The 14,542-nt window shown below is 57.3% G+C and overlaps 1 pseudogene; it reads right to left on the bottom strand.

Moving 5' to 3' along the window:
* Positions 1 to 13,397: 13,397 nt before the first annotated feature.
* Positions 13,398 to 13,569, bottom strand: LOC137309396 (U2 spliceosomal RNA; annotated as a pseudogene).
* Positions 13,570 to 14,542: the final 973 nt, after the last annotated feature.

Genomic DNA, 14,542 nt, shown 5'->3' with positions numbered 1-14,542 from the left:
CTGACAGTCACTGGGGCACGGTCCGACGGACCCTGACAGTCACTGGGGCACGGTCCGACGGACCCTGACAGTCACTGGGGCACGGTCCGACGGACCCTGACAGTCACTGGGGCACGGTCCGACGGACCCTGACAGTCACTGGGGCACGGTCCGACGGACCCTGACAGTCACTGGGGCACGGTCCGACGGACCCTGACAGTCACTGGGGCACGGTCCGACGGACCCTGACAGTCACTGGGGCACGGTCCGACGGACCCTGACAGTCACTGGGGCACGGTCCGACGGACCCTGACAGTCACTGGGGCACGGTCCGACGGACCCTGACAGTCACTGGGGCACGGTCGACGGACCTGACAGTCACTGGGGCACGGTCCGACGGACCCTGACAGTCACTGGGGCACGGTCCGACGGACCCTGACAGTCACTGGGGCACGGTCCGACGGACCCTGACAGTCACTGGGGCACGGTCCGACGGACCCTGACAGTCACTGGGGCACGGTCCGACGGACCCTGACAGTCACTGGGGCACGGTCCGACGGACCCTGACAGTCACTGGGGCACGGTCCGACGGACCCTGACAGTCACTGGGGCACGGTCCGACGGACCCTGACAGTCACTGGGGCACGGTCCGACGGACCCTGACAGTCACTGGGGCACGGTCCGACGGACCCTGACAGTCACTGGGGCACGGTCCGACGGACCCTGACAGTCACTGGGGCACGGTCCGACGGACCCTGACAGTCACTGGGGCACGGTCCGACGGACCCTGACAGTCACTGGGGCACGGTCCGACGGACCCTGACAGTCACTGGGGCACGGTCCGACGGACCCTGACAGTCACTGGGGCACGGTCCGACGGACCCTGACAGTCACTGGGGCACGGTCCGACGGACCCTGACAGTCACTGGGGCACGGTCCGACGGACCCTGACAGTCACTGGGGCACGGTCCGACGGACCCTGACAGTCACTGGGGCACGGTCCGACGGACCCTGACAGTCACTGGGGCACGGTCCGACGGACCCTGACAGTCACTGGGGCACGGTCCGACGGACCCTGACAGTCACTGGGGCACGGTCCGACGGACCCTGACAGTCACTGGGGCACGGTCCGACGGACCCTGACAGTCACTGGGGCACGGTCCGACGGACCCTGACAGTCACTGGGGCACGGTCCGACGGACCCTGACAGTCACTGGGGCACGGTCCGACGGACCCTGACAGTCACTGGGGCACGGTCCGACGGACCCTGACAGTCACTGGGGCACGGTCCGACGGACCCTGACAGTCACTGGGGCACGGTCCGACGGACCCTGACAGTCACTGGGGCACGGTCCGACGGACCCTGACAGTCACTGGGGCACGGTCCGACGGACCCTGACAGTCACTGGGGCACGGTCCGACGGACCCTGACAGTCACTGGGGCACGGTCCGACGGACCCTGACAGTCACTGGGGCACGGTCCGACGGACCCTGACAGTCACTGGGGCACGGTCCGACGGACCCTGACAGTCACTGGGGCACGGTCCGACGGACCCTGACAGTCACTGGGGCACGGTCCGACGGACCCTGACAGTCACTGGGGCACGGTCCGACGGACCCTGACAGTCACTGGGGCACGGTCCGACGGACCCTGACAGTCACTGGGGCACGGTCCGACGGACCCTGACAGTCACTGGGGCACGGTCCGACGGACCCTGACAGTCACTGGGGCACGGTCCGACGGACCCTGACAGTCACTGGGGCACGGTCCGACGGACCCTGACAGTCACTGGGGCACGGTCCGACGGACCCTGACAGTCACTGGGGCACGGTCCGACGGACCCTGACAGTCACTGGGGCACGGTCCGACGGACCCTGACAGTCACTGGGGCACGGTCCGACGGACCCTGACAGTCACTGGGGCACGGTCCGACGGACCCTGACAGTCACTGGGGCACGGTCCGACGGACCCTGACAGTCACTGGGGCACGGTCCGACGGACCCTGACAGTCACTGGGGCACGGTCCGACGGACCCTGACAGTCACTGGGGCACGGTCCGACGGACCCTGACAGTCACTGGGGCACGGTCCGACGGACCCTGACAGTCACTGGGGCACGGTCCGACGGACCCTGACAGTCACTGGGGCACGGTCCGACGGACCCTGACAGTCACTGGGGCACGGTCCGACGGACCCTGACAGTCACTGGGGCACGGTCCGACGGACCCTGACAGTCACTGGGGCACGGTCCGACGGACCCTGACAGTCACTGGGGCACGGTCCGACGGACCCTGACAGTCACTGGGGCACGGTCCGACGGACCCTGACAGTCACTGGGGCACGGTCCGACGGACCCTGACAGTCACTGGGGCACGGTCCGACGGACCCTGACAGTCACTGGGGCACGGTCCGACGGACCCTGACAGTCACTGGGGCACGGTCCGACGGACCCTGACAGTCACTGGGGCACGGTCCGACGGACCCTGACAGTCACTGGGGCACGGTCCGACGGACCCTGACAGTCACTGGGGCACGGTCCGACGGACCCTGACAGTCACTGGGGCACGGTCCGACGGACCCTGACAGTCACTGGGGCACGGTCCGACGGACCCTGACAGTCACTGGGGCACGGTCCGACGGACCCTGACAGTCACTGGGGCACGGTCCGACGGACCCTGACAGTCACTGGGGCACGGTCCGACGGACCCTGACAGTCACTGGGGCACGGTCCGACGGACCCTGACAGTCACTGGGGCACGGTCCGACGGACCCTGACAGTCACTGGGGCACGGTCCGACGGACCCTGACAGTCACTGGGGCACGGTCCGACGGACCCTGACAGTCACTGGGGCACGGTCCGACGGACCCTGACAGTCACTGGGGCACGGTCCGACGGACCCTGACAGTCACTGGGGCACGGTCCGACGGACCCTGACAGTCACTGGGGCACGGTCCGACGGACCCTGACAGTCACTGGGGCACGGTCCGACGGACCCTGACAGTCACTGGGGCACGGTCCGACGGACCCTGACAGTCACTGGGGCACGGTCCGACGGACCCTGACAGTCACTGGGGCACGGTCCGACGGACCCTGACAGTCACTGGGGCACGGTCCGACGGACCCTGACAGTCACTGGGGCACGGTCCGACGGACCCTGACAGTCACTGGGGCACGGTCCGACGGACCCTGACAGTCACTGGGGCACGGTCCGACGGACCCTGACAGTCACTGGGGCACGGTCCGACGGACCCTGACAGTCACTGGGGCACGGTCCGACGGACCCTGACAGTCACTGGGGCACGGTCCGACGGACCCTGACAGTCACTGGGGCACGGTCCGACGGACCCTGACAGTCACTGGGGCACGGTCCGACGGACCCTGACAGTCACTGGGGCACGGTCCGACGGACCCTGACAGTCACTGGGGCACGGTCCGACGGACCCTGACAGTCACTGGGGCACGGTCCGACGGACCCTGACAGTCACTGGGGCACGGTCCGACGGACCCTGACAGTCACTGGGGCACGGTCCGACGGACCCTGACAGTCACTGGGGCACGGTCCGACGGACCCTGACAGTCACTGGGGCACGGTCCGACGGACCCTGACAGTCACTGGGGCACGGTCCGACGGACCCTGACAGTCACTGGGGCACGGTCCGACGGACCCTGACAGTCACTGGGGCACGGTCCGACGGACCCTGACAGTCACTGGGGCACGGTCCGACGGACCCTGACAGTCACTGGGGCACGGTCCGACGGACCCTGACAGTCACTGGGGCACGGTCCGACGGACCCTGACAGTCACTGGGGCACGGTCCGACGGACCCTGACAGTCACTGGGGCACGGTCCGACGGACCCTGACAGTCACTGGGGCACGGTCCGACGGACCCTGACAGTCACTGGGGCACGGTCCGACGGACCCTGACAGTCACTGGGGCACGGTCCGACGGACCCTGACAGTCACTGGGGCACGGTCCGACGGACCCTGACAGTCACTGGGGCACGGTCCGACGGACCCTGACAGTCACTGGGGCACGGTCCGACGGACCCTGACAGTCACTGGGGCACGGTCCGACGGACCCTGACAGTCACTGGGGCACGGTCCGACGGACCCTGACAGTCACTGGGGCACGGTCCGACGGACCCTGACAGTCACTGGGGCACGGTCCGACGGACCCTGACAGTCACTGGGGCACGGTCCGACGGACCCTGACAGTCACTGGGGCACGGTCCGACGGACCCTGACAGTCACTGGGGCACGGTCCGACGGACCCTGACAGTCACTGGGGCACGGTCCGACGGACCCTGACAGTCACTGGGGCACGGTCCGACGGACCCTGACAGTCACTGGGGCACGGTCCGACGGACCCTGACAGTCACTGGGGCACGGTCCGACGGACCCTGACAGTCACTGGGGCACGGTCCGACGGACCCTGACAGTCACTGGGGCACGGTCCGACGGACCCTGACAGTCACTGGGGCACGGTCCGACGGACCCTGACAGTCACTGGGGCACGGTCCGACGGACCCTGACAGTCACTGGGGCACGGTCCGACGGACCCTGACAGTCACTGGGGCACGGTCCGACGGACCCTGACAGTCACTGGGGCACGGTCCGACGGACCCTGACAGTCACTGGGGCACGGTCCGACGGACCCTGACAGTCACTGGGGCACGGTCCGACGGACCCTGACAGTCACTGGGGCACGGTCCGACGGACCCTGACAGTCACTGGGGCACGGTCCGACGGACCCTGACAGTCACTGGGGCACGGTCCGACGGACCCTGACAGTCACTGGGGCACGGTCCGACGGACCCTGACAGTCACTGGGGCACGGTCCGACGGACCCTGACAGTCACTGGGGCACGGTCCGACGGACCCTGACAGTCACTGGGGCACGGTCCGACGGACCCTGACAGTCACTGGGGCACGGTCCGACGGACCCTGACAGTCACTGGGGCACGGTCCGACGGACCCTGACAGTCACTGGGGCACGGTCCGACGGACCCTGACAGTCACTGGGGCACGGTCCGACGGACCCTGACAGTCACTGGGGCACGGTCCGACGGACCCTGACAGTCACTGGGGCACGGTCCGACGGACCCTGACAGTCACTGGGGCACGGTCCGACGGACCCTGACAGTCACTGGGGCACGGTCCGACGGACCCTGACAGTCACTGGGGCACGGTCCGACGGACCCTGACAGTCACTGGGGCACGGTCCGACGGACCCTGACAGTCACTGGGGCACGGTCCGACGGACCCTGACAGTCACTGGGGCACGGTCCGACGGACCCTGACAGTCACTGGGGCACGGTCCGACGGACCCTGACAGTCACTGGGGCACGGTCCGACGGACCCTGACAGTCACTGGGGCACGGTCCGACGGACCCTGACAGTCACTGGGGCACGGTCCGACGGACCCTGACAGTCACTGGGGCACGGTCCGACGGACCCTGACAGTCACTGGGGCACGGTCCGACGGACCCTGACAGTCACTGGGGCACGGTCCGACGGACCCTGACAGTCACTGGGGCACGGTCCGACGGACCCTGACAGTCACTGGGGCACGGTCCGACGGACCCTGACAGTCACTGGGGCACGGTCCGACGGACCCTGACAGTCACTGGGGCACGGTCCGACGGACCCTGACAGTCACTGGGGCACGGTCCGACGGACCCTGACAGTCACTGGGGCACGGTCCGACGGACCCTGACAGTCACTGGGGCACGGTCCGACGGACCCTGACAGTCACTGGGGCACGGTCCGACGGACCCTGACAGTCACTGGGGCACGGTCCGACGGACCCTGACAGTCACTGGGGCACGGTCCGACGGACCCTGACAGTCACTGGGGCACGGTCCGACGGACCCTGACAGTCACTGGGGCACGGTCCGACGGACCCTGACAGTCACTGGGGCACGGTCCGACGGACCCTGACAGTCACTGGGGCACGGTCCGACGGACCCTGACAGTCACTGGGGCACGGTCCGACGGACCCTGACAGTCACTGGGGCACGGTCCGACGGACCCTGACAGTCACTGGGGCACGGTCCGACGGACCCTGACAGTCACTGGGGCACGGTCCGACGGACCCTGACAGTCACTGGCGCACGGTCCGACGGACCCTGACAGTCACTGGGCACGGTCCGACGGACCCTGACAGTCACTGGGGCACGGTCCGACGGACCCTGACAGTCACTGGGGCACGGTCCGACGGACCCTGACAGTCACTGGGGCACGGTCCGACGGACCCTGACAGTCACTGGGGCACGGTCCGACGGACCCTGACAGTCACTGGGGCACGGTCCGACGGACCCTGACAGTCACTGGGGCACGGTCCGACGGACCCTGACAGTCACTGGGGCACGGTCCGACGGACCCTGACAGTCACTGGGGCACGGTCCGACGGACCCTGACAGTCACTGGGGCACGGTCCGACGGACCCTGACAGTCACTGGGGCACGGTCCGACGGACCCTGACAGTCACTGGGGCACGGTCCGACGGACCCTGACAGTCACTGGGGCACGGTCCGACGGACCCTGACAGTCACTGGGGCACGGTCCGACGGACCCTGACAGTCACTGGGGCACGGTCCGACGGACCCTGACAGTCACTGGGGCACGGTCCGACGGACCCTGACAGTCACTGGGGCACGGTCCGACGGACCCTGACAGTCACTGGGGCACGGTCCGACGGACCCTGACAGTCACTGGGGCACGGTCCGACGGACCCTGACAGTCACTGGGGCACGGTCCGACGGACCCTGACAGTCACTGGGGCACGGTCCGACGGACCCTGACAGTCACTGGGGCACGGTCCGACGGACCCTGACAGTCACTGGGGCACGGTCCGACGGACCCTGACAGTCACTGGGGCACGGTCCGACGGACCCTGACAGTCACTGGGGCACGGTCCGACGGACCCTGACAGTCACTGGGGCACGGTCCGACGGACCCTGACAGTCACTGGGGCACGGTCCGACGGACCCTGACAGTCACTGGGGCACGGTCCGACGGACCCTGACAGTCACTGGGGCACGGTCCGACGGACCCTGACAGTCACTGGGGCACGGTCCGACGGACCCTGACAGTCACTGGGGCACGGTCCGACGGACCCTGACAGTCACTGGGGCACGGTCCGACGGACCCTGACAGTCACTGGGGCACGGTCCGACGGACCCTGACAGTCACTGGGGCACGGTCCGACGGACCCTGACAGTCACTGGGGCACGGTCCGACGGACCCTGACAGTCACTGGGGCACGGTCCGACGGACCCTGACAGTCACTGGGGCACGGTCCGACGGACCCTGACAGTCACTGGGGCACGGTCCGACGGACCCTGACAGTCACTGGGGCACGGTCCGACGGACCCTGACAGTCACTGGGGCACGGTCCGACGGACCCTGACAGTCACTGGGGCACGGTCCGACGGACCCTGACAGTCACTGGCGCACGGTCCGACGGACCCTGACAGTCACTGGCGCACGGTCCGACGGACCCTGACAGTCACTGGCGCACGGTCCGACGGACCCTGACAGTCACTGGGGCACGGTCCGACGGACCCTGACAGTCACTGGGGCACGGTCCGACGGACCCTGACAGTCACTGGGGCACGGTCCGACGGACCCTGACAGTCACTGGGGCACGGTCCGACGGACCCTGACAGTCACTGGGGCACGGTCCGACGGACCCTGACAGTCACTGGGGCACGGTCCGACGGACCCTGACAGTCACTGGGGCACGGTCCGACGGACCCTGACAGTCACTGGGGCACGGTCCGACGGACCCTGACAGTCACTGGCGCACGGTCCGACGGACCCTGACAGTCACTGGCGCACGGTCCGACGGACCCTGACAGTCACTGGCGCACGGTCCGACGGACCCTGACAGTCACTGGCGCACGGTCCGACGGACCCTGACAGTCACTGGCGCACGGTCCGACGGACCCTGACAGTCACTGGCGCACGGTCCGACGGACCCTGACAGTCACTGGCGCACGGTCCGACGGACCCTGACAGTCACTGGCGCACGGTCCGACGGACCCTGACAGTCACTGGCGCACGGTCCGACGGACCCTGACAGTCACTGGCGCACGGTCCGACGGACCCTGACAGTCACTGGCGCACGGTCCGACGGACCCTGACAGTCACTGGCGCACGGTCCGACGGACCCTGACAGTCACTGGCGCACGGTCCGACGGACCCTGACAGTCACTGGCGCACGGTCCGACGGACCCTGACAGTCACTGGCGCACGGTCCGACGGACCCTGACAGTCACTGGCGCACGGTCCGACGGACCCTGACAGTCACTGGCGCACGGTCCGACGGACCCTGACAGTCACTGGCGCACGGTCCGACGGACCCTGACAGTCACTGGCGCACGGTCCGACGGACCCTGACAGTCACTGGCGCACGGTCCGACGGACCCTGACAGTCACTGGCGCACGGTCCGACGGACCCTGACAGTCACTGGCGCACGGTCCGACGGACCCTGACAGTCACTGGCGCACGGTCCGACGGACCCTGACAGTCACTGGCGCACGGTCCGACGGACCCTAAAGAAGAGGTTGACAAAAGGGAATACGAAGCGGTTAGGAAATAAGTAAAAAAAAACAATTAAGAAGGCAAAGAGGAATTACAAAATTAAATTATTAAAAAATATTTTTTAAAAAGTGAAGTATTCTACAGACACATAAATAACAAAAGGAAAATCATGATAGGGGTAGGGACACTAAGGGATGCACAAGGTAAACTAACAGGTAATGGCAGAAATGTTGAATCATTACTTTACATCAATATTTACCAGGGACACTAACAAGATGGATACGACATTGGAAGCAGAAATCAAAAAAAGATATAAAGACATTTATGATAGAAAAGGGGAGATAATTGATAAATGAGTCAAAAGTAGAAAAGATAAAACCCCTGGTCCAGGTAGATTGCGTCCATGCATATTAAAAGAAGTGTTGGAAGAAATAGCAGAGGCACTATTACATATATATATAATCAATTCATTGGAGAAGGGAATGCTGCCAGAGGCCTGGCGGACAGCTAATGTTATTCCTATGTTTAAAATAGACGATGCAGCGACTATAAAGAACTATACCCCAGTTCGCTTAAATTCGGTGGTAGGAAAGATAATTGAATCTTTCCTCACAGATGTAATGGAAATACATCTAGCAACTGAAAATATAATAAAGAATTGTCAGCACAGATTTCAAAAGGGAAGGTCATGCTTGACAAGCCTTATTGAATTCTTTGAAGAAGTAACAGAAAGAGTAGATAAGGGATTTTCAAAAGGCCTTTGATAAGGTACCACATAGTAGAATCATGACTGTGGGTAGAGCAGGTGGAGTCAGGGAACAAGTAGCAGAATGGATAGCAAACTGGCTACAAAACAGAGAACAGAGAGTAGTGGTTAAAGGTGTTTACTCAGACTGACAGAAGGTGGGAAACAGTGTTCCACAGGGATCGATGCTGGGACCACTGTTGTTTATCATTTACATAAATGATTTGGACTCGGGAATCCAAAGTACAATTTCAAAATTTGTGGATGACACTAAATTTGGGGGCATCGTTAATACTGAAGAAAACTGTGATAAAATTCAAGAAGACTTTAATAAACTTGCAGAATGGGTGTGTAAATGGTTAGTGAATTTCAATGTAGATAAGTGTGAGGTGGTGCATTTTGGTAGGAGGAATAAAGAGGCCACATAATCCTCGGGAAATAAGAGTCGAAATGGGTAGAGGAGCAAAGGGATCTCGGCATACAGATTCACAAATCATTCAAACTAATAACGCAGGTTAACAAGATCGTACAAATGTAAACAAAGCAGTGGGTTCATTTCTTGAAGACTAGAATTGAAAAGCCGAGCAGATATATTAAACTTGTACAGAACCTTGTATAGAGCACACTTAGAGTACCATGCACAGTTCTGGTCTACATATTACCAGAAGGATATAGAGGCACTGGGGAAGGTGCAAACAAGATTTCCAAGAATAATGTGAGAACTAAGAAATTTTAACTATTGGGAAAGACTGAACAGGATTGCTGTATTTTGTCTAGATAAGAGAAGGCAGAGGGGTGATCTAATAGAGATCTTTAAAATTATGAAGGGTTTTGATAGGGTAGAGTTTGAGAAGGTGTTACCGCTTTTGAAGAGTCCAAAACGAGGCAACATAAATATAAGTTAGTCACTAAAAATCAATAAAGAATTCAGGAGAAACTTCTTTACCTAGACACGGGTTAGAATGTAGAACTTACTATTATTTGCAGTAGTTGAGGCGAATAGCATAGATGCAATTAAGGGGAAGCTAGATAAATACATAAGGAAGAAAGGGTTAGATGAAGTACCTGAACTATCTCCTCCTTGAAGGCCTCCCTTTGCTCTTTAACTGTTTTACCTGATAATCTTTGTTCCCATTCCACAAGGGACAGATCCCTTTTCAACTCACTGAAATTAACCCTCTTCCAGTTAAGTATCTTCAACTTTCATTGTCCTTGTACTTTTCCATAATTACTCTAAACCTAATCATATTGTGATCACTGTTTCCAAAACACTCTCCCATTGAAACTTGCCCCACTTCATTCCCCAGAATGAGATCCAGCACTGCTTCCTTCCTCGTTAGGCTGGAAACATGCTGATCAAGAACCTCAGACATTTACAAAAGCTGAAACTATCCCAGCAGCTCAATCTAATACAGCACCTCCAACTAACGCAGTAATTTAAGCTGAAACTGCACTTGCAGTAAATAGATTACCTCAAACTAAAGCTGCCGCCCTGAGTAATCCAGCACCTCAACATAATCTAATACCTCAAGAAAAAACAGCACCTCAAAAAGGCAGTACCTCAGACCAGCCCTGAACCTCAAAATAACCTAATACTTCAAAATAATACAGCCTCCAAACTAATCCAACACCTCAAGCTAACCTAGCACCTCAAGTTAGTCCAGCACCTTAACCTAACCTAGCTCTTCAAGTAGTACAGTACCTCTAACTGGCCCAGCACCTCCAGCTAATACAGCACCTCAAGCTTAAGACCATGTATCTCTGAAACTGACTCTGGCACTGCAAACTGGGTTCAGGGACCATAACTGAGGCAGTGTTCAATGACTGACTATCCCATCTCCCCAAATGAGTCAGCATCCTAAAGCTGTCCACAATACGCCCCAAACCGATCACATCATCCGCAAAAAAACACAATACCCAGAAACTGACCCAGTCCCCACACACTTACCTCACCATCCACACATTGATCAAACACCCAAAGCTAACGATGGCATCACACGATGGGCTTCTGCATCCTGTAAAATGATAACTGCACTTTCACAGCAAACCACAGCATCTGTAAACGGACCTTAAACAGTGCACATTACCCCAATACTGAGCAGAGAAACCCCAAACCACAACACCCACGAACTGACACAGAACAACAAACATAGACAACGATCTCTGATGATTCAACACGCCCAGACTGATGCCAACACTGAGGGATTGTAGAAACCCCTGACGCTCAGCCTTCGGTGTCAGCCTCGTCATGTGGGTTCATTCTGGGTTTGAGATATGTTTCGTGCATTGAGTATTTTTAGGCTTATGAATCGGTGCAAGACTTGGATTCAGTCTTGGATTCTGGGCTTGTTTTGAGTTTCAACACAAATTTGGGTTCTTGGCTTTTCTTTATGTTTATAATTCATTTTACATTAGTTGGTCACTTTAGAATTGGGATTGGTTAGTGGTCCCAGTTCAGTTTTATATTCTGGGTCAGTTTGGTCAATTTGAGATTCTGTGTTGTTTTGAGTTTCTGGCTCAGTATCTGGTTGCAACATACTCCACACAAACTGACCACAAGAGCTCCAATTAACTCAGGACCCTCAAGACTAACATTCTCCACGCATCCAAAAACACCCAGCACTGCAAAATATTCCACAGGACCCCAGCAAAGACTGATCCTCACAGACTGATCTCAATGACCCCTAACATACATCATACCTAAAAACAGCAGAAGAGCCTTAAACAAACTACAGAACTAACAAGTGAACCAGTGGAGTCAGCGAGGGTTCTGGGCCAGGTCGGGTTTCCAGGTCTGCTTGGTGTTTCGGGTCTGTTTCGGGTTTGCCATATTTTAATATTCTGAGTCCGTTTAGGATAATGGATCAGTTTAGGGTTTAGATCAGCTTGTGATTCTGAGTTGGTTGCAGTTTTGCTTTGGTTCCGGGTTCCAGGTCGGTTGAGGATTCTGGAACAGTTGAACGTTCTTCCGCTCCGAGAGGGGAAACTAGAGGGCCGGAGCTCTTGGATTGACTCGGGTTCCTTTGGAGCTTTAACAATTTAGGCCACGGAAAGTGTCAGTATGAGGGTCTGGGTCAGTTTATGTTTCTGTACAGGTTTAGAGTTTTATGTCGATTTAGGGCTCTGGATCACTCTGTTTTGGGATGTTTTGGGTATCCAGTCATTTCAATTTACATTTTCATTTGGGACTTAATGTGAGTTTGGAATTGTGGGTTACTTTGTAGTTATGTTGAGTGTAAGATTCTGGGTCAATTTAAGGTTCTGACTCAGTATTCCGTTGATGGTCAGTTTAGGGTACCTGTCACTTTTGGGATTCTGGATCAGTTTAGGGTTCCAGGTCAGTTTAAGTTTCTGGGTCACTCGGGATTTGTGAGCTGATTTAGGGTTTTGTGCAGCTTAGTGTTTTTGGTCTCTAAAGTACTTTGGATCAGAGGGTCTCAAGAAGGGCAGAGGGCTCTTGTTCATAGAGAGTTCTGTGTATGTTCAGGATTCCAGGGCACTTTTAAGTTCCAGATCAGGTTGAGGTTGTTCAGAAGTTTGGGTGTTCATGTTCAGTTCAGTTCAGTTTGGGTTCAGGTAGGGTTTGTGTCTCTGGGTCATTTTACAGTTCCTGGTTTATTTGAGGTTTGTATGTGAGTTTAGGGTCTTCCAGTGTTGGGCTCCGTGTTGTTAAGGTTTGAGGATCAGATTGAGAGTTGTTGCTTGTTTTGTTCAGTCATTGTTGGGTTCTGGTTAAGTTTAGGTTTGTGACTCGCTCTGGTTCTGCTTCAGTTTGCGGAAATGGTTCAGTGTCTGATTAAGGGTTAGTTTGGGGATTTAAGTCAATTTATGTTTCAGTGTCAGTTTTGGATTGTAACATTGTGTGTTTGCCTTGTCGTGCAAGTGTCTGCAGGAGATTGGGGTTCTGGGTCACTTTGTAATTCTGGTCAGTTTAGGTTTCAGGTTCAGTTTGGAAATCTTCAATATCATTTCCACCTCAATATTTATCTAATTAATCTTCACAGCTTTAATTGAGGATTTATTCCACATTTTTTTAAGTGCAATATATCAACTTTATTCTCAGTAATAATACATACCGAGACACTGGAAAAACCTGTTTTTCATTTTGAATATCTCCCCACAGGGAGGTGCACCGTTCCCAGAGACACTGCAATACTGGGTCGATGCGTGGAGTGGACGGAGCAAGCCCCTATTCCATCTCCCTGTTCCAAAAATCAAATTAATATACGGTCCCCAGATAAGGGACGTATCAGATATTAAACTGATAAGAACAGATTTTTTTTTCAAAAAATATACTTTATTCATAAAATTTGTAACAATACATACAATACAGTTGTCATCACATTTCAAACATACACAATACAGATTATACAATTTAAGATACATGATGTACAGTTCAAATATGATTCCAACAATACAGGTACACATTGTACATAATTACAGTTCATGACACTCTCGGGTGCCTCATTGCATTACAATCAATAAGCTTATTGATTACAGATTATTTCACCGAGTTGATGATCTTCCAGCAGCAGTTGATATCTGTCTCAGAGTGGGTCCCTGGGAACAGCCCGTACAGCACAGAGTCCTGTGTTACGGAACTGCTTGGGATGAATCTGGACAGATACCACTGCATCTCTCTCCAAACCTTCTTTGCAAAGGCACATTCCAGAAGGAGATGGGTGACTGTCTCATCTCCACCGCAATTTCCTCGGGGGCAGCGCGCGGCGGCACCGAGACTTCAGGAGTGCATGAAGGATCTGGCGGGAAGGGCCCTTCTCACCACCAGCCAAGCTATGTCTTCGTGCTTGTTTAAAAGCTCTGGCGATGAGGTGTTCTGCCAGATGACTTTGGCAGAAAGCCTCATTGCTGCACAATGGGGAAATCCTTCCACTCGAACACGAAGGATTGTTAATGTTGTATCCACGTTACGTACTTCTGTTCCCCAATAGTTTGTTGTGACACACAATCCATTTCTCTTGTATTTTATACTATTACTGTGTGAGTTTCTGTCCTTATGGAGGTGTCTGTGGGTTCCTGTGGGCTAGATGTTGGTAATTTCAGCCTCTAATGCCTGTGTTTGGACACAGCCCACACTGACAGGAGGCAAATCTGTTCCACCTGCTGCTTGTAAGGATCCCACATTAAACAGTCTGGACAGCATCAATCCATTATTTACTGGGAATGGGCCCACTGCAAATATTGTGTTTAATTAATGATCTCACTCAGATAAGATCAGAGCAGGTGGAGTCGGGACAAAGAGCAGA

The sequence above is a fragment of the Heptranchias perlo genome, unplaced genomic scaffold (assembly GCF_035084215.1).
Source record: "Heptranchias perlo isolate sHepPer1 unplaced genomic scaffold, sHepPer1.hap1 HAP1_SCAFFOLD_163, whole genome shotgun sequence".
Taxonomy (NCBI): Eukaryota; Metazoa; Chordata; class Chondrichthyes; order Hexanchiformes; family Hexanchidae; genus Heptranchias; species Heptranchias perlo.
This window is presented reverse-complemented; position numbering and strand designations above follow the sequence as displayed.